Raw genomic sequence first — 26429 nt, 5'->3', positions numbered from 1 at the left:
CCAAAGTGAAACAATTCCTGTTGTCTTGAAACAAAGTGCACAGGGTTCTACTAGGAGACATTGTCCCGGCCGGTGACTAACGTCTGTGTGTAGCTCTACAGCGGACGCCTGTATGAAGTACAGACGCCGCGTTGGGGAAGCCTGCATGGTGCAGAGACACTGCAGGACCTTGCGTGACATCACAGTCACGTGGTGGATCACGTGATAGGCTCAAGAGCGCTATGGAGCGCTCAGGGGGCTTGAATGATAATCCTACGCATTTCAAAATCTCGGCTTCCTTCCTCAGGGATAGCCCCATAGAGCACAGATTCCTCTTATATATTGTCATGATCCCAGTGCAGGTTTTTGAGCTGCACGTCAGGGGTTAATGTCTGGAGCTCAGTGCAGGTTTTGACCTGCACACCCGGGGTTAATGATTGTGGCCTCTTTCTGGTTCTAGGAGAGCTTCTTAAAACCCCTGGGAAGCTCCAATCCCTGCCAGTTATACTTTTGCCTTTGGCTGAGTGTGCTGACCTCTGTGTGCTTGTGCCTGTTCGTTGTTATAGCTTGTTTATATGGTTCGGACCCGGTTCTGTTTCCCGTTGTGAGTTTGCCTGTTGATTCTGTACTGTGCTATCCTCTCTGTGTATGACTCATTGCCTGTGATCTGACTACTCTCTGCTCGCCCCTCTTGTACCTTGCAGCTATCTCTGTGTATGACTTATTGGCTACGTCCTGACTATCCTCCCTGTCTATGCCCCATTGGTAACTTTGTCTCGCAGTTACCCTGCTAGGAGTTCTCTTGCAGCTCCTAGCTCTCTGGAGTTTAGGCCACGCCCCTAGCAGTCACGTGCTTCAGGTCCTGCGGCTCTGAAGTACGCATCTACTCGACTGCTGCCTGCTCCACAGGTATCTTGGAGCACAGTTTGCTTTACTCAGGACACGCACACTGGCTCAGTGAGCAAGTTCAGTGCGGTGTTTCTGACATTATAACTGGCCTGCTATTTTTTTTTTCTTTCCTCACTTCTGCAGCATGGACCCAATGTGTGCTTTATCTGAGCAGGTGAAATGCTTGACTCCATCATTGCAGAAGCTTAGTTTGGAACACCAAGCTCTGGCCCAGTCCCAACGGAGGGTTGAGGACTCAGTTCAGGGGGTACTTTCCGCAGGCTTCCAGCAGGTGGGGAATAGAGATGTCATTTTAGTCCCACCCGAATCCCCCCAGATACGTTTTCTGGTAACAAAGATGATTTCAGAGCATTTAAGGAGGGCTGTAAGCTCTTTTTCTCTCTGAGACCCCGCTCCTCTGGGGATGAGAAACAGAGGGTGGGGGTGGTTATGTCCCTGCTTAGGGGGTCCCCACAAGCCTGGGCATTTTCGCTTTCCTCTCCTGCCCCTGAGAAAATGTCTGTGGATGCATTTTTTGAAGCCTTAGGGCTTATTTATGATGAGCCTGATAGAGTGCGTTTGGCTGAGGACAAGGTGATGAATGGGTCTGTATTGAATTCAGACGTTGGGCAGCCGAGATTTCCTGGAGTGATGCCGCCCTTCGGAAGCTGTTCCGTAGAGGCCTGTGTGAACATCTGAAGGATGCTTTGGCACTCCATCCTCCGACTGACTCCCTGGAGGATGCCATGACCGCATGGTTCGCATGGATCACCGACTGCGGGCTAGAGGCGTTATGCAATCGGAAACACCATTATTCTTCAGTGGAGATGAGACCCGGACTCTTCCTGTGGCTATGGAGGTGAGCGCTGTCACCTGTGAGGAAAAGGAAAGAAGACGCCGCCGGGAGAAGCAGTTGTGCTTCTATTGTGGGGAATCTGGACACTGGAAGAAGGACTGACCCTCTTATCCATCATCCTCCAAGATGGCGGGAAACAACTAGGTCTGGATAGTAGTCGAGGAGGCTACCCAGACCTTCAGGTACGATTTTCCTCACGTGCAAAAATGGTGCTGCAGGTGGAACTGGAACTTGGTAATGGTCCGGTTCAGACTACTGCTTTTGTTGACTGTGGTTCTGCTGTGAACCTAATTGATACCAAAGTTATGACTCTTAATAAGATAGGGACAGTCAGGCTTCAGGATCCTGTTAAACTTGTGGCAATTGACTCGTCTCCTCTTACCCAGGACGGTATCTGTTGCAGGTCTGAACTTTTTTCTCTAAAAGTGGGTTCCACTCATGTGGAAAAACTAAGTTGTCTTGTGCTAGATAACTTGCCTGCAGGACTAGAGATGAGCGACTTTGCCTTTTTTCGGGTCGAGTTGGGTTTCGCGAAACCCGACTTTCGCAAAAGTCGGGTCGAACGAAATCGGCGGACTATAGGGAAAAGTCGGGGGTCCGACTGAAACACGAAACCCAATGTAAGTCAATGGGGAAGAAAAGTCGGCAGTGAGAGGAGGACACGAAACACACTTACAGTGCCCATTTGAATGCCAAAAGCATAAATTCTTATTACTGAAGCTTGTCACCCTTTATTTACTTCATAATACTAGTTACGCACTGAAAAATGGGGGTTATTTAGCTAAAGTTGTGGGGGGGTAGGGCTGGCTCCAGGTTTTCATGTGCCCTGGGTGAAAGAGCGCCCCTTTAACACATACCACACTCATGCTGCTCCGATACGGCAGAGAAATAGTGGTATACTACAAAGAAAAATACTTCACTTTTTACATCTCATGACGAGGCCCATCTATTTCTCCATACAGAATCATTGGTCCCATATAATGTTTGAAACAGTATATGATGAACTCCACATAATGCTACAGTATATGTTGGTCCCCATGGATGAAGCTCCACTGTCTTATGGGCCCAAATAATGCTCCATACATAATGGTCCCCATTTCTAATGCTCTAGTGTATAATGGGCCCTGTAAATGCTGCTCCAGTGTCTGATGTCCACCTTTGGAATGTTCCAGTGTATGGTGGGCCCCATCTATCATTCTCCAGAGTATAGTGCTCCCCAAAAATTGCTGTCCCAACATTGAAAACAATGAAATAAGTCTCCTCGCTAGGGAATCCCTGTACTAGTCTGGACAGCTCGTCGTCCCCATCTTCCATCTCACTGCACAGTATTTCAACCTTGCAAGTGCTGTGATCCTGAGCAAGCAGGGGGGCCCACTCGTTGGCGACGACACTGGCACAGGGCCCCTGATAGTACGGTGGTGTGTCTGACGGCGGGTGGGCAGAACCTGCACTTTCATCTGCAGTTTCCTCTTTGCCACCGTGTAAGATGGAACAGTATATGGGAAGGGTAAACTGAGTTTCATCAGGGTCAGATTCAGGCCGTGTAGAGTGCGAGGGGAATGTAGTGGTCTGGGTCAATGTACCAGCAGATTCATCGAGCAGTGGCTGGGCATCAGTGCACTTGTGTTGCCCCCAGGAGTACGGTCGCCACAGTGGCATTACCTTCCTCCAAGGGAGTGTGATGTCATGCTTGGGAGCAACGAAGGAGCTCTCTAGCAGGTTAACTGATTGGGCGGCGTTATTCCCACGAGTCACAACCCTCCAAACAGCGTTCATGAAGGCAAAGCGTTTGTTTTACGTGTGCAGTATGGTTGCAAAGCTGAACCTTAAAGGAATGTCCAGAAGGGCACCACCAGGAGTGGAGCCTGTGGCGTAATTTTACTCAACACGGGCAACCTCAACCATCCAGCAACAAAAAAGATGCACACATTGCAAGCTTAATTCCGTTAACGAACGAGACTCCGTCATGCCCCGCGGTCCGAGTCCAGCTTACTAGAGGGACACGCGAGGCTCTGGCACGTGAGATTGGCCAATAACTGGTGTGTCATGCCCTTACATGTCCGTGGCTGCACGTGCGCTACACTGAAAGGGCCAGCGTTTGTCACTTACAGGTGCAGATAACCCGCTGAACACCGTTAGTGATGGGGATCAGGGATTACAATTATTACCCGCGAACGATGATTTCCCAGTAAGTGCAGGTCAACCGCAGTTCCGGAATTAGGCCTAACCGTCATTCCTGAAAAAATGAAAAACTTACGTGTTCAAACCACATGTGCTGTAGCTTGCTTAACAGCTCGCCAGCCGTTCTCAGGCCCAGTATGGATTACACATGATTGCTCAAAGGTGAGAAAGGGTACCGTATCACCGGATAACATGTATGGATAGCATAGTGTACACATTCAAAATATATGTCTATAGATCAGGAGGCAGGCTCAGACGGTGTCAGGCCCAATATGGATTACACATGATTGCACAAAGGTGAGAAAGGGTACTGTATCCCCGGATAACATGTATGGATAGCATAGTGTACACATTCAAAATATATGTCTACAGATCATGAGGCAGGCTCAGACGGTGTCAGGCCCAGTATGGATTACACGTGATTGCACAAAGGTGAGAAAGGGTACCGTATCACCGGATAACATGTATGGATAGCATAGTGTACACATTCAAAATATATGTCTATAGATCAGGAGGCAGGCTCAGACGGTGTCAGGTCCAGTATGGATTTGACAGCCCAGACTACACAGCGGAGGAGCAGGGAGAGGTAAAGATTGCAAATGCTGGGGCCCTGTCCAAGCAAGGGGGGCCCACTCATGGGCGTCAGTACTGGCACTGGGCCCATCATAGTACGGCAGTGTGTCTGACAGCGGGTGTGCACCACCACTGTCAGAGACACTTGATTGCACTATGAGGGACCCTGTGCCAGTGCCCGCGCCCTAGTGCCGGCCTACCCACCTGTCCAGGGCAACAGCACTCGCACGGTTTTGTGCGCTAGGTGGTGACCCCGGCCATGGGGGGGGGGAGGCAGCACAGTTAGGGAGTTTTAGAAAATGGCATATGTTGATGTTGGACATTCAGCTGATGCAAAAGGCGAAATTGATCAAGTCCCAGGAAGAGGAGGACCAAAGCAAGCCATTTTTCTGTCAACCTATGTGTCATCAGGTGAAGGTGGGACAAAATCCTTGGAAACCCATGCATGGTTCATTTTAATGAAGGTTAGATCATCTACATTTTGGGTCGACAGACGGGTCCTTTTTTCTGTCAGGATTGATACAGCAGCACTGAAGACTCTTTCCGATAGCAAACTTGCAGCTGGGCAAGCGAGCTCCTGTAAGGCATATTGTGCCAATTCAGGCCAGGTGTCCAGTTTAGCGGCCCAATAGTCAAAGGGGAATGACCTGTGAGGGAGAACATTGACATGGGAGGAAAAGTAGTTTGTAACCATAGTTGACAAGTGCTGTCTCCTGTCACTTTCCATCGATGCAGTATTACCAGTCGTGTGAGCGGGACTTGAAAAATCAGTCCACAACATGGTCATGAAACCCCTGTCTCCAATGCCACTTCTGATGTGTGCACCACGAATACCTCTTCCAAGCTGCCCCTGGCCCCTACGGCTCGTGTGAGAACCATCACCGCTGCTGTGTGCTGGGAATGCCTCAACCAACCGGTTTACCAGAGTAGCTTGTTTGTTAGCCAATATTAGGTCAAGGTTCTCCTGTGGCATGATGTTTTGGAATTTGCCTTTATAGCGTGGATCCAGGATGCTGGCCAACCAGTAGTCATCATTGTTCATCATTTTGGCAATGTGGGGGTCCCTTTTTAGGATCTGCAAGGCATAATCTGACATGTGGGCCAATCTTCCCGGTGTCAATGATGCAGTGCGACTGCTTGGTGGAGGAGCACTTTCTGGCAAATCCACATCCCTCCAGTCACGCACAAACCCTGTACCAGACCTTGCCACGCCAACATTTTCTCTGGACACATGAGAAGCATCCTCCTCCCCTAAATAATCATCCCCATCATCACCCTCTTCCTCCTCTTCCTCTTCTTCCTCCACCTCGTCCAGGAGAGGTCCCGGAGCAGACAATGGCTGACTGTCATCAAGGATTTCCTCCTCCTCTTCCTCTCCGTCAACCTCGGCTGCAGACGCCTGCTCCTTAATGTGCGTCAAAGTTTGCATGAGCAGACGCATAAGTGGGATGCTCATGCTTATGATGGCGTCGTCTGCGCTTACCAGCCGTGTGCATTCCTCAAAACACTGAAGGACTTTACAGAGGTCTTTCAGCTTTGACCACTGCACACCTGTCAACTCCATGTCTGCCCTCAAAGTGCCTGTCCGGGTATCCTCCCACAAATGCATTATGGCCTGCCTCTGTTCGTACAGCCACTCAACCATGTGCAGGGTGGAGTTCCACCTTGTTGCAACGTCGATAATTAGCCGGTGCTTGGGAAGGTGTAGCAATCGCTGCAGCTTCTGCATACGACTGGAGTGTACGGGCGACCGGCGGATGTGCGAGCACAGTTTTCGAACCTTCTGGAGCAGGCCTGTTAACTCTGGATAATTATTGAGGAAGCACGGCACCACCAAGTTCAAGGTGTGAGCCAAGCAAGGTATGTGTCTGAGTTTTGAAAGGGCTTTGGCAGCCACAAAATTACGGCCGTTATCGCTGACTACCTTGCCTGCCTCAAGATGTAGACTGCGAAGCCATGACTCAGTTTGTTGCTGAAAGTAGTCGGCTAGCACCTCCAAGGTGTGTTTGTCGCCCAAACATATCATCTTCAATACAGCCTGATGACGCTTTCCACTAGCTAATCGATAGGGGGACACATCGTGTGCAACACTGGCAGCTGCGGATGGAGTGCTGCTGCGACTGTGCTCTGGGGACGAGCTTTCGCTTCTAGACGAGTAGGAGGAGGAGGGTCGAACGCCTACAGCCAACTGTTTCTTATACCGTGGGCTAGGCATCACAGTCCCACCACCGCTGTCCCCTGTGGACCCTGCATCCACCACATTAACCCAGTGCGCAGTGATGGACACGTAATGGCCCTGGCCATGCCTACTGGACCATGCATCAGTTGTGAGGTGCACCTTTCCACTCACTGATTGCTTGAGTGCATGGACAATGCGGTCCTTCACATGAAGGTGGAGGGCTGAGATGGCTTTGCGAGAATAGAAGTGGTGACTGGGTAGTTCATAGCGTGGTACTGCGTAGGCCATGATTTCGAGGAAAGCTGCGCTTTCCACCAACTGATAGGGCATCATCTCTAACGAGATTAGTTTGGCAATGTGGGGGTTCAAACCCAGTGTACGCAGATGAGAGTATGAGTACTTTTGTCCTACTCATAGTCTCTGGCAGGGTGAGCAGAACTTGAGAGATGCCTATGGTGGAACTAGCGGTGGACAGGGTGGACTGAGAGAGGGTTGATGATGGTGATGGAGTTGGTGTTCTTTCTGATGGCCTAGATTCAGTTTTTCGTTGATATAACATTGTGATTCCCTGACAGCTTTGGCCTTGCAACGACACCTCAACATTTGCTGCTGTGCTAACCGGTGGGCTTACAGTGGTGGAAACAATGTAGTGTTGCTGACTACCTTCTTTGGGAGCATTTGCACATGTGGTACTTGAGGTTTGGTGTTCCGTCCACGCTTGCAAGTGCATGGTGATTAAATGTCTAAGCATGCAACTGGTATTCAAATTTTCAGATTTTTCCCTCAGCTAAAGGTCTTTGCGCACTTCTTACAGATAACCTTGGCCTGATCATTAGGATTTTGTTCAAAAAAGTGCCGCACTGCACTCTTCCTATTATGGAAGACATTTTGCGTCCTTGCACGCTGTGCTATTTTGACCGTCTGGCCAAGCAGTACAGCAACTTTTTGGCTTTTTGTAACCCGTTTTTGGACTGCTCCGTGCCTGCCAGAAAACAGCTGTTGCGATGTCGATGCCTGCTGCGGATGCTCCTCCTCCTCTTCGGAGCTATTGGCAGCGGCACCCTCTTCCCCCAATGGATGCCAATCTGGGTCAACAACTGGGTCACCCATCACCTCCTCTTCAATGTCATGCGCACCTTCCTCTGTGTCACCATGTACGGTGGTATAGTATGCGGGAAGGGGCACCTGAGTTTCATCAGGGTCAGAATCTGGCTCAGTACACTGCGAGGACAATGTCGTGCTCTGAGTGAATGTACCAGCAGAATCATCTATCAGTGGCTGTGCGTCAGTGCACTCCATGTCAGATTCATCTTGGCCTCGGTAATTCACCATTTCACTTGATAACCCAGGCATGGTATGTGAAAACAGCTCCATGGAGTAATCTGTTGTGTGGCCTGCCGCATCCTTCAATTTTGGTTGGGATGAAGGACACAAAGAAAGGTGTGGTTCATGACCATGAGCCTCCAAAGACGACTCAGTGCTTTTATTTTTTACAAGTTCAGAAGAGGAGGCGATAGAGCTGGAGGCCAAGTCAGCAATGTAGGCCAAAACTTGTTCCTGAAGCTCCGGCTTTAAAAGCGGTTTACCTAATCCCAGAAAAGGGAGCCTTTGAGGCCTTGTGGAGCCAGACGATGACGCAGGCTTAACACCTCCTGCATTAGGTGTTATTTTGCATTTTCCACTACCAGCAGATCCAACACCAACACCATCATTAACAGCTGGCAACCCCCGCCCACTAACACGGCCTCTTACACCACACTTCCTAATTTTTTGGAAAAATGTACCCACAATTCCACCAACGATATGGAACTGTAAAACAAGGTACAAGGTGTATATAGGACAGGGGAGAATTTAATTCTCCTACCACTTCTGGACACTGATGTATTGTGTCAGGCCAGTGTATATCACACCGCTGTATGACAGGCAGAATTTGGCTGGTGTGTAAAACGTGATATATGATGGGAGAAATGGAATGTCCTTACACACTTCTGGACACTGATGTATTGTGTGAGGCCCAATGTATATCAAACCACTGTATGACAGACTGAATTAGGCTGGTGTGAAAAATGTGACATAGGACGGCAGAAATGGATTGCCCTTACACACTTCTGGACACTGATGTATTGTGTGAGGCCCAATGTATATCACACTGCTGTATGACAGGCTGAATTTGGCTGGTGTGTAAAATGTGATATATGACGGGAGAAATGGAATGTCCTTACACACTTCTGGACACTGATGTATTGTGTCAGGCCAGTGTATATCACACCGCTGTATGACAGGCTGAATTTGGCTGGTGTGTAAAATGTGATTTATGACGGGAGAAATGGAATGTCCTTACACACTTCTGGACACTGATGTATTGTGTGAGGCCCAATGTATATCACACCACTGTATGACAGACTGAATTAGGCTGGTGTGAAAAATGTTATATAGGACAGCAGAAATGGATTGTCCTTACTCACTTCTGGACACTGATGTATTGTGTGAGGCCCAATGTATATCACACCGCTGTATGACAGGCTGAATTTGGCTGGTGTGAAAAATGTGACATAGGACGGCAGAAATGGATTGTCCTTACACACTTCTGGACACTGATGTATTGTGTCAGGCCAGTGTATATCACACCGCTGTATGACAGGCTGAATTTGGCTGGTGTGAAAAATGTGACATAGGACGGCAGAAATGGATTGTACTTACACACTTCTGGACACTGATGTATTGTGTGAGGCCCAATGTATATCTCAAAGCTGTATGACAGGCTGAATTTGCCTGGTGTGAAAAATGTGACATAGGACGGCAGAAATGGATTGTCCTTACACACTTCTGGACACTGATGTATTGTGTCAGACAAGTGTATATCACACCGCTGTATGACAGGCTGAATTTGGCTGGTGTGAAAAATGTGACATAGGACAGCAGAAATGGATTTTTCTTACACACTTCTGGACACTGATGTATTGTGTCAGGCCAGTGTATATCACACCGCTGTATGACAGGCTGAATTTGGCTGGTGTGAAAAATGTGACATAGGACGGCAGAAATGGATTGTCCTTACACACTTCTGGACACTGATGTATTGTGTCAGGCCAGTGTATATCACACCGCTGTATGACACGATGAATTTGGCAGGTGTGAAAAATGTTATATAGGACGGGAGAAATGGAATGTCCTTACACATTTCTGGACACTGATGTATTGTGTCAGGCCCAGTGTATATCACACCGCTGTATGACAGGATGAATTTGGCAGGTGTGAAAAATGTTATATAGGATGGGAGAAATGGAATGTCCTTACACACTTCTGGACACTGATGTATTGTGTCATGCTCAGTGTATATCACACCGCTGTATGACAGGATGAATTTAGCATGTGTGAAAAATGTTATATAGGACAAGGCAGGATTGGAATCTCCCTAGAGTGTAGGTCTGTAAGAACTGAACAACTCCTCGACTTATCCTTACAGAGTCACACCCTTAGCTTCCCTGTGGACGTGATAACAGCCGTTACACGGTACTGAGAGAGCAGCGTTCACGTACACCGCTGTCCAGTGTATGTTAAATTGTCAAGCTCTGTGTTTTTTTAGTATATGGACTGACACACGCTGTCTCTCTATAGTTTTGAATGTAATCAAACAGCAAATAGACTAGACTGTTTGAAAAACAGACAAAACTATAAGGTGGAGGTCTGTAAGAATATACCCCCTGTGACGCCCCCCAAAGCAAGCCAATCACTTGCATGCCTTTCTCAAAGATGGTGGGGACCGCTGCCTATGTCATCACGTTGCCCACAGTGTCCGTTCTTCCTCATTAGCTGAAAAAGGGCGCTGAAGCATGTTTTGAAACGCGACTTTGGCGCTAAAGTCACCGACCTCGTGGCCGACCTCACGCTGAGGTCGGGTTTCGTTTCATGAAACCCGACTTTGGCGAAAGTCGGCGACTTTTGAATTTTTTCGACCCGTTTTGCTCAACTCTATGCAGGACTGGTACTGGGGATGCCTTGGCTTCAATGCCATAATCCTACCATTGATTGGGTTACAGGGGAGATCACTCAATGGGGATGTAAGGATAAATGTGGTAAACTGGGACATCTTCTTAATGCTGTTAAATCTGTATCTGTGTCGTCTGTCGGTCTGGAAGGTATTCCGGAGTACCTGAAGGATTTCAAAGACGTTTTTTCCGAAAGTGAGGCTGGGGTGCTGCCACCACATAGACCCTATGATTGTGCCATTGATTTAGTACCCGAAGCCAAGTTACCTAAGGCTCGATTGGTCAATTTGTCTGGGCCTGAGCGCCAAGCCATGAAGGAGTACATAGCTGAGAGTCTCCGCAAAGGGAATATCAGGCCTTCTGTGTCACCTGTGGCAGCAGGATTCTTCTTTGTGAAGAAGAAAGATGGTGGTTTGCGGCCGTGCCTCGACTTTCGGGAACTGAACAAGATAACGGTTAGGAACACTTACCCGCTTCCCCTCATCCCAGACTTATGTAACCAGTTAGCTGGGGCCCAATGGTTCTCCAAGTTAGATCTGCGGGGGGCCTACAATCTGATAAGGGTTTGGAAAGGGGACGAGTGGAAAACTGCGTTCCTCACATCAGAAGGACTCTTTGAGAACCTGTTAATGCCGTTTGGGTTAACTAATGCACCCGCTATTTTCCAGAATTTCATCAATGTTGTGTTTTCTGACCTGATAGGCCGTTTTGTTATTATTTATTTGGATGACATTTTGGTGTATTCCCCGGACAGCCAATCTCACTTGCAACATCTACAGACAGTTCTCCAGAGACTCAGGGAGAACCGATTGTTCGATAAATTGGAAAAATGTTCATTTTTTGTACAGGAACTGTCTTTTTTGGGGTTGATTGTGTCCTGTGAGGGGTTTCGTATGGATCCTAAGAAGGTGCTGACGATCGCTGACTGGGTTCAGTCTCGAGATCTCAAGGGGCTCCAGCGCTTCTTAGAATTTGCGAACTATTATCGAAGATTCATTAAAGGTTTCTCAGAAGTGGTTAAACCACTCACGGATCTTACCCAGAAGGGGGCTGATGTAAAAAATTGGTCTGTACTCGCTAAGGAGTCCTTCTCAGTGATTAAGAAATGTTTCATGTCTGCCCCAGTGTTGGTACAACCAGACCCGTTCCAACCATTCATTGTGGAGGTGGATGCTTCTGAAGTGGGGGTGGGGGCTGTGCTGTCCCAGGGTCCGGCCACCCTTACCAATCTCAAACCCTGTACCTTCTTCTCCAAGAAATTCTCTTCAGCCGAGAAAAACTATGATGTAGGCAATAGAGAACTTCTTGCGGTCAAGCTGGCATTTGAGGAAAGGAGGCACTTTTTGGAAGGGGTGGCTCATCCTATCACGGTTGTCACGGATCACAAAAATTTGGCATACCTTGAATCTGCTAAGAGGCTTACTCCTAGACAAGCCCGTTGGTCATTTTTTTTTCACAATTTCAGTTCTCCATTACTTTTCGACCGGGGTCCAAAAATGTTAAAGCGGATGCCCTGTCCAGAAGTTTTGACCCAGTGTCTGCCCCTGTGCCGCCGTCCTCCATTCTTCCCCCAGGGGTGGTAGTGGCGGGGGTCTCAACTGAGTTGGAACAAGAAATTCTAAGGGCTCAGGCCCTAGCTCCAGCAACCAGGCCAGGGGATAAACTGTTTGTTCCAGATTCATTGCGGCCTAGACTTCTGCAGGAGTTTCATGAGTCTAGGCTGAGTGCTCATCCAGGTATCACGGCCACTAGAGAGGCAGTAGCCAGGGGTTTTTGGTGGCCTTCATTAAGGTCCGATGTCAAGGAATTTGTTTCTGCTTTTGGCGTGTGTGCCCGTTCCAAAAGCTTGCATAACCGGCCGGCTGGGGAACTCATACCTTTACCGGTTCCTGATAGGCCATGGACTCATCTTTCCTTGGATTTTATTACCGGCCTTCCACCTTCCAGGGGCAATACCGTGATCTGGGTGGTGGTGGATAGGTTTTCTAAACAGGCCCATTTCATTCCCTTGGCAGCATTACCCTCAGCAGAAACGTTATCAAGGTTGTTTGTGCAGCATGTGGTCCGATTGCATGGGGTACCCCTGAATGTTGTGTCTGACAGAGGTGTGCAGTTTGTGGCCAAATTTTGGAGGGAGTTCTGTATGAAAATGGGCATCTCACTCTCCTTCTTGTCGGCATATCACCCGGAGAGTAATGGTCAGACAGAACGCACCAATCAATCCCTGGAACAAATTCTCAGGTGTCTGACCTCTGCCAGACAGGAGGATTGGTGTGATGCGTTACCGTTGGCGAATTCGCTTTTAACAACCGGGTGAGTCAGTCCACCAACATGTCCCCATTCCTGATTAACTATGGGTTTAATCCGCATTTTGGGGAGTTTTCACGGGTGGATTCCGGTTGTCCAGGGCTAGAGGGGTCTGTTCAATGGTTAAAACACCTCTGGGCTGAAGTCCAGCGTAATATCTCTCGGGCCCAGGGGAGGTACAAATATTTTGCTGACAAAAAGCGAGCCTCGGGAGACATGTTTCAGGTGGGAGAGAAGGTTTGGCTTTCCACACATAACATCTTAAAGGTACCATCAGCTAAGTTGGGACCAAAGTTCATTGGTCCGTACGAGATTATGGAGATAGTCAACCCAGTGGCATATAGGTTGCGTCTCCCCGCCTCCTTAAAAATATCCAATGTGTTCCATAAATCTCTGTTGAAATCCATAGGGTCTGTCAAAGAGGACTCTGATCCTGTTGTTCCTCCAGTGCTGGTGGAGGGTCAATTGGAGTATGAGGACGGACATATTGTGGACTCTCGGCGGGTGCGCCGCTCTTTGCAGTACCTGCTCCACTGTAAGGGATATGGACCAGAGGAGCGCTCATGTGTCCCTGCTCACTCTGTACATGCAGATTGCCTGGTTCGGGCTTTCGATGCCAAGTACCCGGGGAAGCCTGGGGGTCCAGAGGTCCCCCGTTGAGGGGGTTACTGTCATGATCCCAGTGCAGGTTTTTGAGCTGCACGTCAGGGGTTAATGTCTGGAGCTCATTGCAGGTTTTGACCTGCACACCTGGGGTTAATGATTGTGGCCTCTTTTTGGTTCTGGGAGAGCCTCTTAAACCCCTGGGAAGCTCCAATCCCTGCCAGTTATACTTTTGCCTTTGGCCGAGTGTGCTGACCTCTGTGTGCCTGTGCCTGTTCGTTGTTATAGCTTGTTTATATGGTTCTGACCCGGTTCTGTTTCCCGTTGTGAGTTTGCCTGTTGATTCTGTACTGTGCTATCCTCTCTGTGTATGACTCATTGCCTGTGATCTGACTACTCTCTGCTCGCCCCTCTTGTTCCTTGCAGCTATCTCTGTGTATGACTCATTGGCTATGTCCTGACTATCCTCCCTGTATATGCCCCTTTGTAACTTTGTTTCGCAGTTACCCTGCTAGGAGTTCTCTTGCAGCTCCTAGCTCTCTGGAGTTTAGGCCATGCCCTAGCAGTCACGTGCTTCAGGTCCTGCGGCTCTGAAGTACGCATCTACTCTGCTGCTGCCCGCTCCACAGGTATCTTTGAGCACACCTTGCTTTATTCAGGACACGCGCACTGGCTCAGTGAGCAAGTTCAGTGCGGTGCTTCTGACATATATCCTGCATCACCTTGAAGGCACTTTATACATTAAAAGCAAATAGTTCAATTTCACTATTCAAAAAATGGTTAGAAAGGGGGTGACCTGTATATTTTTTACAGATGTTCCGCAAATGCACCCCAATCCTAACATGGAGCGGACGTTTAGTACGCCCTATTGACAGTTTTCCACAGGGGCATGTGATGCAGTATATCACCCCCTTTGTATCGCACGTAATGAAGTCCTTAATCGCCACTACTGTGGATCCATTAGTGATAGTAAACTGTTTTCTAATACCTAATTTTTTACAGGGAGCACATTTCCTACAGGGAAAAAAACCATGTGGATGTTGCTGTGAATGGAGACTTGAGACCATTGTGATGTTTAGAATAGAGGGGGCTACTATATTGCCCAAGTTGTTAGCTCTTCTGAAAATAAACCTCGGATGTACTGGCAGTGCCTCCCCAATAATCTTATCATTCTTTAATATCCTCCAATGTTTGTTGACAATTTTTCTAAAAATATTACTATTAGCATTATATTGAGTGATAATTGGGATTTCCTCCATAATAACATTATCAGTTTTTTTTATTTTGTGTCGAAGCAACTGTTCACGTGGTGTATTATCTACTGATTCCCTGATATTTTGCAGGGATTGAATTACGTGCGATACAAAGGGGGTGATATACTACATAACATGCCCCTGTGGAAAAATGTATATAGGGCGTACTAAACGTCCGCTCCATGTTAGGCCTGTTTCACACTTCCGTTTTTTCAAATCCGTCAAAATCCGTTGTTTTCCGTAAAAAAACGGATCCGCCATTTTTTGCAGGATCCGTTTTTTTGTCCCATAGACTTCCATTACGGTTACCGCGGATCCGTCAAAAAAACGGATCCGTTTTTAAAAAAACGGATCCGTTTGCATCAGTTTCCGTCAAAAAACGGAAACGGATCCGTTTGGCGGACACAAAAACGGAAGTGTGAAACAGGCCTTAGGATTGGGGAGCATTTGCGGAACATCTGTAAAAAATATACAGGTCACCCCCTTTCTAACCATTTTTTCAATAGTGAAATTGAACTATTTGCTTTTAATGTATAAAGTGCTTTCAAGGTGATGCAGGATATATAAGAGGAATCTGTGCTCTATGGGGCTATCCCTGAGGAAGGAATCCGAGATTCTGAAATGAGTAGGATTATCATTCAAGCCCTCTGAGCGCTCCATAGCGCTCTTGAGCCTATCACGTGATCCACCACGTGACTGTGATGTCACGCAAGGTCCTGCAGTGTCTCTGCACCTTGCAGGCTTTCCCTGTACTTCATACAGGTGTCCGCTGTAGAGCTACAGACAGACGTTAGTCACCGGCCGGGACAACGTCTCCTAGTAGAACCCTGTGCACTTTGTTTCAAGACAACAGGAATTGTTTCACTTTGGATCATTCATGAGAAGGACTTCTGGATTTCCTGTCTGCAAAACATCGCCCCTGGGACTTCAGCGCTTATATGTCAATGCCTGCTTAAAAGGTAATACATTTTCTACTTAAGCCCTGCATAGAGACATTAATCTTGGCACATGCAATTTAGTTTGGTGGTATTTAACCCCTAGGTACACACTTCAGCGTGAGTTTTCATAGTTTTTTTCTTTTTAGTTTACTTTATTGGACAAATTGAGTGGTTTTGTCCTTAAAACTTACAGCTTCTGTGACACATGTACCTCACTTAGCGCCGATTGTATTTTATTGATTTTACAATTGTTATCTTGTTTGGTTGCTCAGGATAGCCCTATCGGCATCCATATATATAAAAGTCACCACCATAAGTTACATCCGTCTCATGTCTCATCACTGAATCCCGCGTACCTGCTGTACCTACATTTGGCGTAGTCGGCAGGATGCAGTCTCTGAGCACGGACGACGATTCCATGGACCAGAGCGGGGGCCTTAAACTAAGCAAGTATATCCCTGGGGGCTATGCTGAGCAACCTGGCCAGGTTCTCTGGCACTAACACCATGCTGTGGAGCTGGACGGAGCGGATGCAAGGGCTCTTTCGTATGCATCCGATGACCCCTGACCTAGAAGCTGAAGTTGCTCTCATGGCATTGGATGGGAAGGCCCAGTATTCAGTGATGTTGAGGCCCCCGGTGCACCGCAACACCTTTGGTAGGGTCCTGCGGATCCTGGAAGGGACCCATGGAGATCCAACGAATGTGGGGGAGTTGAGGACCCGGTTGTTCAGTTGCATGCAGGGAGAGGGGGAGACCATCACCCAGTATAATGAATGTCCTTCAGGAGCCATACAGCGCCATCGAGCAGAAGGACGGCGTAGGTGTAAGACCCATCGACATTACCCTACGCGACCTGTTAGTGACTGGACTTCGAGACCCACTGACGAAGCAGGCATTACGAGAGCAAGTCCGGGTGAACCTGCGTATGGCTTTCTCCGAGGTGGGAAGTCAGGTGCGCGCTTGAGAGCAGGTACAGGGGCTGATGGTCCCCGTGAGGAAAGTCGGGGGCATGGAGGCCTCCGTGAATGCTGTCGGGGAGCCCCAGTGGATAGAAGAGATGAAGCAAGAGCTGAAGAACACCAGGGGTGAGTTGGCTGAAGTGAAGAGAAGGGCCGAGACCACGACTGGGCGGCCTAGTTTGAACCCGGGACCCTGGGGGCCTCGCAATGCCCAGAGCGGCCGGCCCTCGCAACCCCAGTGCTATGAGTGAGGGGAGCTGGGCCACTTCGCTCAAGAGTGTCCATGGCGTGGGAGATGCCCACTCCGGCGGCCATTAAACTAGAGGGCTCCAGGCTGGGGGGACGCCGCTCGGAGCCAGAAACCACGACATGGGTGGTGGAAGTCCTGAAGACCTGTTTGCAAAGTGTCCAGTGGTATGGGCAGAGGTTGAGGGCCATGCAGTACTGTGCCTAGTAGACACAGGGTCGCAAGTAACATCCATGCCCACAACGTATTTTCGGCAGCATTTTCCCGAGGCAGTGAGACCCCAGTGCGGTCCATGATAAGACTGGTAGCCGCCAACCAACTGCCGTTTCCTGTGGCTGAAGTGGTTTGGATGCAGATGACGCTGTGTGGCAAATCCCTTGGAAACCGGGGAGTGATGCTAACCCAGGGGGAGACCAACGAAAAACACCCAGTCACCCTGGGAATGAATATACTGCGGGAATTCGGCAATTTACTCCTTAATGACCCCACGCAAGAGACCCTGAACCAGTGGGGTTCCCGCATGCCCCAAGGGCAGGTCTTCCAGCAGTTGGTGCTGGGGGCGCGAGTCCTCCAGGACTGCCTAGAGGGCGAGGTACTGGGAAAAGTGATCGCGCCAGCAGCTCCCCCACTTGTGCTGCCGCCCAGGAAGACAGTAGTGGCCCTACCTATACGGGCCCCGTACCTCTGGAGGGTGTGGAAATGCAGGTGGAGCCATGCTTCTCGGAACGCCAGCACCCTGGCATACTGGTGGCCCGCACCATGGCTACTGTGCGAAGGGGGACCGTCCTGGTGCACTGCGTCAACCTCGATGACCAAGACATCGTCCTGAGGCCCCGGGCCGAAATGGCAAAGCCCCGGGGATCCAATTAAAGGTGCAGCCCGAGGACCCTTGGGCAGTGACTATCCGATCTCTGCAGACTGCTGGGTCCTCAGCCCAGGAAAAGGGCCGAACCATCCTGGAAAGAATGAGGGCCGAACTCTCTGGCGTGACTCCAGCCCAAATCCTCCAGGTGGAAACACTACTCGAGCAGTACCAGGAGGTATTCGCCAGCCATGAGGACGATTTTGGGTGTACCACCCTCATTACCCACGGTATTCCCACGGCCGGGACGGCTCCCATCAGGGAACAATACTGGAAGATCCCTCCTCAACTATATCAGGAGGTGAAAACATTACTGGGCCAAATGCTGCGGAAGGGGGTCATCCGAGAAAGCCTGAGCCTCTGGGCAGCTCCTATCGTGTTGGTCCGCAAGAAGGACGGCACCCTACGGTTCTGTGTGGACTATCGGAAATTGAAAGCCTGCACTATCAAAGACTCGTACCCGCTGCCCCGCATAGAAGAGTCCCTGTCCGCATTGGGGAAAGCGACGTACTTCTCAACTTTGGATCTGGCCAGTAGGTACTGGCAGGTGCCAATGTCAGAGGAAGACAGGGCTAAGACTGTGTTCATCCTTCCCATGGGACTGTTCGAGTTCAGTTGGATGCTGTTTGGGCTGGCCAACGCCCCGGGAACTTTCCAATGGCTGATGGAGCGGTGTTTGGGAGATCTCAACTTTGAGGCCACGCTGATATATCTGGACGACATCATCATCTACGCCGCCAAGTTCGAGGACCACCTGCGGTGCTTGGGACAGGTGCTTGGCTGGCTACAGAAGTATGGATTGAAGGTAAAACCCCAGAAATGCCACCTGCTTGACCACCAGATCGAATATCTGTGGCACACCATCTCCACCGAAGACATTAGACCATCCCTGGAAAAGGTTGCCTCAATCCAGGAGTGGCCTACCCCCGAGACGATAAAAGATGTGCGGGCCTTCCTGGGGTTGGCCAGATACTACCATCGTTTCGTAAAGAATTTTGCACATCGAGCCCTACAAGACCTGCTAAAGGGGGCTCCCGCCAGAGCGAATGGGTGGAGGATTCAGTGGCAAGAACCGCAAGAAGCAGCCTTCCAAGACCTTAAGACCGCACTCTCGGGTGCCCCGGTGTTAGCTTAAGCGGATTTCTCGCAGCTGTTCATACTATATACCGACGGGAGCCTCCACGGGCTGGGGGCTGTGTTGTCGCAAGTTCAAGATGTCCGGGAGAGATTGATCACTTATGGCAGCCGATCACTCTATGACTCCAAACGCAATCCCGACAACTACAGCTCCTTTAAGCTCCGAGATCCTCGCGGTAGTGTGGGCCATGACGGAGCAGGTCGCAGAGTACCTGGCGGGCTCTGAGGTGGTGATACGGACCAACAACAACCCGCTGGCCCACCTTGAGAATGCCAAACTAGCGGCTTTGGAGCAGCGATGGGTGGCCCGGATGGCCAAGTTCAATTACAAGATTTTTTATAAAAGAGGAGCACAGAATGTACATGCTGACGCCCTCTCCAGGATCCGGCATGCAACTCCAGGGCAGAGCAGAGATGACGAATTAGGAGAAGAAACGCCATTTGCTTTGGCCCCCACCGTACTCACAGCTACCACCCAAAAACAATCCCATCTAGGACCCCCCAGGGGTATGCTGGAACAATCTCGTGATCAATGGATTCAGCAGCAGCAGGAGGACAGAGAAATTGGGTCCCTACGCCAATGGGTAGCTACCGGCAAACTACCTACCGACGCCCAGAGGCAAACCTTGACTCAAGACTAGAGTTGAGCGAAACGGGTCGAAAAAATTCAAAAGTCGCCGACTTTTGGCAAAGTCGGGTTTCATGAAACGAAACCCGACCCTAGGATGAGGTCGGCCACGAGGTCGGCGACTTACGCGCCAAAGTCGCGTTTCAAAAGTTTGTTTTGCGCTCTTTTTCAGCCAATCAGGATCCACGGACACTGTGGGCAACGTGATGACATAGGCACGGGTCACCACCATCTTTCAGAAGGGCATGCAAGTGATTGGCTTGCTTTGGGGGGCGTCACAGGGGGTATAAAAGGGCGTGCACGCCGACCGCCATGTTACTCATGCTGATCTCAGAATAGGGAGAGCTGCTGCTTCTGCTGCTGATTTTGTAGGGAGAGCGTTAGGCAGGGAAGAAGACACCAAAAACTGCTTTTGCTGCTAGCGATTTGGCCTGTACAACACACCAGTCACTGTGTGTGCAGTGCAAGGGGAGGCTATATAGTGGTGTATCAGTGGTGTTGGTTGTTGGGCTGCCTTCTAAGGCTTCCTGACATTCCTGCATTGCTGTTTACCCACTGCTCCACAAACTGCTTTTTTAAAAGCAATCCCAATTTTTTTTTTGTCCTGCTGAGAAGAAAAAAAAACTGCTTCTGCTGCTAGCGATTTGGCCTGCACAACACACCAGTCACTGTGCAGTGCAAGGGGAGGCTATATTGTGGTGTATCAGTGGTGTTGGTTGTTGGGCTGCCTTTTAAGGCTTCCTGACAGGCTGGCATTGCTGTTTACCCACTGCTCTGCAAACTTCTTTTTTAAAAGCAATCCAATCTCCCTTATCCTCTAGTCACTTTTGTCACAGCTGTGCCATCGAGCCTGTGACATAGCGCTCAGATATCATTGGGCCTCACACAATCCAAAAGTGTCCTGTGTCCACAAGTGTCTGCACAAATTCAAAATCTCCTTTATCCTCTAGTCACTTTGGTCACAGCTGTGCCATCGAGCCTGTCACATAGCGCTCAGATATCAGTGGGCCTCACACAATCCAAAAGTGTCCAGTGTCCACAAGTGTCTGCAGAAATTCAAAATCTCCCTTATCCTCTAGTCACTTTGGTCACAGCTGTGCCATCGAGCCTGTCACATAGCGCTCAGATATTCATTGGGCCTCACACAATCCAAAAGTGTCCAGTGTCCACAAGTGTCTGCAGAAATTCAAAATCTCCCTTATCCTCTAGTCACTTTGGTCACAGCTGTGCCATCGAGCCTGTCACATAGCGCTCAGATATTCATTGGGCCTCACACAATCCAAAAGTGTCCAGTGTCCACAAGTGTGTGCAGAAATTGAAAATCTCCCTTATCCTCTCGTCACTTTGGTCACAGCTGTGCCATCGAGCCTGTCACATAGCGCTCAGATATCAGTAGGCCTCACACAATCCAAAAGTGTCCTGTGTCCACAAGTGTCTGCAGAAATTCAAAATCTCCTTTATCCTCTAGTCACTTTGGTCACAGCTGTGCCATCGAGCCTGTCACATAGCGCTCAGATATTCATTGGGCCTCACACAATCCAAAAGTGTCCAGTGTCCACAAGTGTCTGCAGAAATTCAAAATCTCCCTTATCCTCTCGTCACTTTGGTCACAGCTGTGCCATCGAGCCTGTCACATAGCGCTCAGATATTCATTGGGCCTCACACAATCCAAAAGTGTCCAGTGTCCACAAGTGTGTGCAGAAATTAAAAATCTCCCCTGTCCTATAGACACCTTGTACCTTGTTTTACATTACTATATAGTTTGTTGGATTTTGTCTACATTTCTACCAAAAATGAGGAAGGCTGGTGGAAGAGGCCGTGGAATTGGGCCGGGGTTGGCAGCTGGTAATGATGGTGTTGGTGGTGGATCTGATGGTAGTGGCAAGAGCAAAATAGGACCGAATGCAGGAGGTGTTGAGCCTGCGTCATCGTCTGGCTACATAAGGCCTTGAACGCTTAGTTTTCTAGGAGTTGGCAAACCGCTTTTAAAGCCAGAGCATCAGGAAAAAGTTTTGTCTTACATTGCAGACTCAGCCTCCAGCTCTATCGCCTCCTCTTCTTCAGTTGTAAAAAGTAAAAGCACTGAGTCGTCATTGGAGGCTCATGTTCATGAACCACACCTTTCCTTGTGTCCTTCACCCCAACCAAGATTGAAGGATGACGCAGGCCATAGTACTGATTACTCCATGGAGCTGTTTTCATATACCATGCCTGGATTATCAAGTCAAATGGTGAATTACCCAGGCCAAGATGAATCTGACATGGAGTGCACTGATGCACAGCCGCTGATGGATGATTCTGCTGGTACATTCACTCAGAGCACTACATTGTCCTCGCAGTGTACAGAGCCAGATTCTGACCCTGATGAGACTCAGGTGCCCCTTCCCGCACACTATACCACCATACACGGTGACACAGAGGAAGGTGCACATGACATAGAAGAGGAGGTGATGGATGACCCAGTTGTTGACCCAGATTGGCATCCTTTGGGGGAAGAGGGTGCTGCTTCCAATAGCTCAGATGAGGAGCATCCACAGCAGACATCGACATCGCAACAGCTGTTATCTGGCAGGCCTGGAGCACTCCAAAGACAGGTTCCAAACATCAAAATAGTTGCTGGACAGCTTGTCCAGAGGGTCAAAAGATCACAGCGTGCTAGGCCGCAAAATGTCTGCCAAAGTAGGAAGAGTGCAGTGTGGCACTTTTTTGAACAAAATCCTCATGATCAGGCCAAGGTTATCTGTAAGAAGTGCGCAAAGACCTTTAGCCGAGGGAAAAATCTGAAAAATTTGAATACCAGTTGCATGCTTAGACATTTAACCAGCATGCACTTGCAAGCGTGGACACAACACCAAACCTCAGGTGCCACATGTGCAACTGATCACAACGAAAGTAGTCAGCAATGCTACATTGTTTCCCCCACTGTAAGCCCACCGGTTAGCACAGCAGCAAATGTTGAGGTGTCGTTGCAAGGCCACAGCAGTCAGGGAATCCCACTGTTATATCAACGAAAGACTGATTCTAGGCCATCAGAAAGAACACCAACTCCATCACCATCATCAACCCTCTCTCAGTCCGCCCTGTCCACCGCTACTTCCACCATATGCAGCTCTCAAGTCTAGCTCACCCTCCCAGACACTATGAGTAGGTCAAGAAAGTACTCAGTCTCTCATCAGCGTACACTGGGTTTGAACGCCCACATTGCCAAACTAATCTCATTTGAGATGATGCCCTTTCGGTTGGTGGAAAGCACAGCTTTCCGCGAACTCATGGCCTATGCAGTACCACGCTATGACCTACCCAGTCGCCACTTCTTCTCTCGCAAAGCCATCCCAGCCCTCCACCATCATGTGAAAGACCGCATTGTCCATGCACTCAAGCAGTCAGTGAGCGGAAAGGTGCACCTCACAACTGATGCATGGTCCAGTCGGCATGGCCAGGGCCGTTACGTGTCCATCACTGCGCACTGGGTTAATGTGGTGGATGCAGGGTCCACAGGGGACAGCGGTGGTGGGACAGTGCTGCCTAGCTCACGGTATAGGAAACAGTTGGCTGTAGGCGTTCGACCCTCCTCCTCCTCCTCCTCCTCCAGAAGCGAAAGCTCGTCCACAGAGCGCAGTCGTACGAGCACTCCATCTGCAGCTGCCACTGTTGCACACGATGTGTCCCCCTATCGAGCAGCTAGTGGAAAGCGTCAGCAGGCTGTGTTGCAGATGAGGTGTTTGGGCAACAGACACACCGCCGAGGTGCTGGCCGAGTACTTGAAGCGACAAACTGAGTCATGGCTGGGCAGTGTACATCTTGAGGCAGGCAAGGTAGTTAGTGATAACGGCCGTAATTTTGTGGCAGCCATAGCCCTTTCAAAACTCAGCCACATACCTTGCTTGGCTCACACCTTGAACCTGGTGGTGCAGTGCTTCCTCAAAAATTATCCGGAGTTAACAGCCCTGCTCCAGAAGGTGCGAAGACTGTGTGCGCACATCCGCCGGTCGCCTGTACACTCCGTTCGTATGCAGAAGCTGCAGCGATTGCTCCACCTTCCCAACCACCGCCTCATTATCGACATTGCAACAAGGTGGAACTCCACCCTGCACATGGTGGAGCGGCTGTGCGAGCAGAGGCAGGCCATAATACATTTGTGGGAGGATACACGGCCAGGCACTTTGAGAGCAAACATGGAGTTGACAGGTGTGCAGTGGTCGAAGCTGAAAGACCTCTGTAAAGTCCTTCAGTGTTTTGAGGAATGCACACGGCTGGTAAGCGCAGACGACGCCATCCTAAGCATGAGCATCCCACTTATGCATCTGCTCATGCAAACTTTGACGCATCTTAAGGAGCAGGCGTCTGCAGCCAATGTTGATGAGGAGGAGGAAGAGGAGGAGGGAATCCTTGATGACATTCAGCCATTGTCTGCTCAGGGACCTCTCCTGGACGAGGTGGAGGAAGAAGAGGAGGAGGAGGAGGATGATGATGGGGATGATTACTTAGGGGAGGAGGATGCATCTCGTGGGGCAAGTGAAAATGTTGGCGTGGCAAGGTCTGGTACAGGGTTTGTGCGTGACTGGAGGGATGTGGATTTGCCAGAAAGTGCTCCTCCACCCAGCACTCGCAGTGCATCATTGACACCGGGAACATTGGCCCACATGTCAGATTATGCCTTGCAGATCCTAAAAAGGGACCCCCGCATTGCCAAAATGATGAACGATGACGACTACTGGTTGGCCAGCATCCTGGATCCACGTTATAAAGGCAAATTACAAAAAATCATGCCACAGGAGAACCTTGACCTAATATTGGCTAATAAACAAGCAACTCTGGTAAATCGGTTGCTTGAGGCATTCCCAGCACACAGCAGCGGTGATGGTTCTCACACGAGCCGTACGGGCCGGGGGCAGCTTGGCAGAGGTGTTCGTGGTGCACACAGCAGAAGTGGCGTTGGAGACAGGGGTTTCATGACAATGTTGTGGACTGATTTTTCAAATACCGCTCACACAACTGGTAATACTGCATCGATGGAAAGTGACAGGAGACAGCAGTTGTCAACTATGGTAACAAACTACTTTTCCTCCCATATCGATGTTCTCCCACACAGGTCATTCCCCTTTGACTATTGGGCCGCTAAACTGGACACCTGGCCTGAATTGGCCCAATATGCCTTACAGGAGCTCGCTTGCCCAGCTGCAAGTGTGCTATCGGAAAGAGTCTTCAGTGCAGCTGGATCAATCCTGACAGAAAAAAGGACCCGTCTGTCAACCCAAAATGTGGATGATCTAACCTTCGTTAAATGAACCATGCATGGGTTTCCAAGGATTTTGTCCCAACTTCCCCTGATGACACATAGGGTGACAGAAAAATGGCTTGCTTTGGTCCACCTCTTCCTGGGACTTCACCTATTTCGCCTTTTGCATCAGCTGAATGTCCAACATCAACATATGCCACTTTCTAAACTAACTGTGCTGCCTCCCCCCCATGGCCAGGGTCACCACCTACCGCACGACACCGTGCGAGTGCCGTTGCCCTGGACAGGTGGGTAGGCCGACTCTTGGGCGCGGGCACTGGCACAGGGTCCCTCATAGTGCAATCAAGTGTCTCTGATGGTGGTGGTGCACACCCGCCGTCAGACACACCGCTGTACTATGAGGGGCCCAGTGCCAGTACCGACGCCCATGAGTGGGCCCCCCTTGCTTGGGCAGGGCCCCAGCATTTGTAATCTTTACCTCTCCCTGCTCCTCCGCTGTGTAATCTGGGCCGTCAAATCCATACTGTGCCTGACACCGTCTGAGCCTGCCTCCTGATGTATAGACATATATTTTGAATGTGTACGCTATCCATACATGTTATCCGGGGATAAGGTACCATTTCTAACCTTTGTGCAATCACGTGCAATCCATACTGGGCCTAACACCGTCTGAGCCTGCCTCCTGCTGTATAGACATATATTTTGAATGTGTACGCTATCCATACATGTTATCCGGGGATACGATACCCTTTCTAACCTTTGTGCAATCCATACTGGGCCTAACACCGTCTGAGCCTGCCTCCTGATGTATAGACATATATTTTGAATGTGTACGCTATCCATACATGTTATCCGGGGATACGGTACCCTTTCTAACCTTTGTGCAATCACGTGCAATCCATACTGGGCCTAACACCGTCTGAGCCTGCCTCCTGATGTATAGACATATATTTTGAATGTGTACGCTATCCATACATGTTATCCGGGGATACGGTACCCTTTCTAACCTTTGTGCAATCACGTGCAATCCATACTGGGCCTAACACCGTCTGAGCCTGCCTCCTGATGTATAGACATATATTTTGAATGTGTACGCTATCCATACATGTTATCCGGGGATACGGTACCCTTTCTAACCTTTGTGCAATCACGTGCAATCCATACTGGGCCTAACACCATCTGAGCCTGCCTCCTGATGTATAGACATATATTTTGAATGTGTACGCTATCCATACATGTTATCCGGGGATACGGTACCCTTTCTAACCTTTGTGCAATCACGTGCAATCCATACTGGGCCTAACACCATCTGAGCCTGCCTCCTGATGTATAGACATATATTTTGAATGTGTACGCTATCCATACATGTTATCCGGGGATACGGTACCCTTTCTAACCTTTGTGCAATCACATGCAATCCATACTGGGCCTAACACCGTCTGAGCCTGCCTCCTGCTGTATAGACATATATTTTGAATGTGTACGCTATCCATACATGTTATCTGGGGATACGGTACCCTTTCTAACCTTTGTGCAATCACGTGCAATCCATACTGGGCCTAACACCGTCTGAGCCTGCCTCCTGATGTATAGACATATATTTTGAATG

General features: G+C 49.4%; 1 long non-coding RNA gene across 1 annotated transcript in view; it reads left to right on the top strand.

Moving 5' to 3' along the window:
• Positions 1 to 15475: 15475 nt before the first annotated feature.
• LOC141047022 (uncharacterized) overlaps positions 15476 to 26429 on the top strand; it is a 234063-nt gene continuing 223109 nt past the window's right edge. Inside the window, exon 1 of the long non-coding RNA XR_012219733.1 lies at positions 15476 to 15767. This is a non-coding gene — a long non-coding RNA (uncharacterized lncRNA). The remainder of the gene's footprint in view (positions 15768 to 26429) is intronic.

This window comes from Dendrobates tinctorius, unplaced genomic scaffold (genome assembly GCF_039654945.1).
Source record: "Dendrobates tinctorius isolate UK_male_01 unplaced genomic scaffold, ASM3965494v1 ptg000125l, whole genome shotgun sequence".
NCBI lineage: Eukaryota > Metazoa > Chordata > Amphibia > Anura > Dendrobatidae > Dendrobates > Dendrobates tinctorius.
The sequence above is the reverse complement of the archived record's forward strand: the minus strand, read 5'-3'. Positions and strand labels throughout refer to the sequence as shown.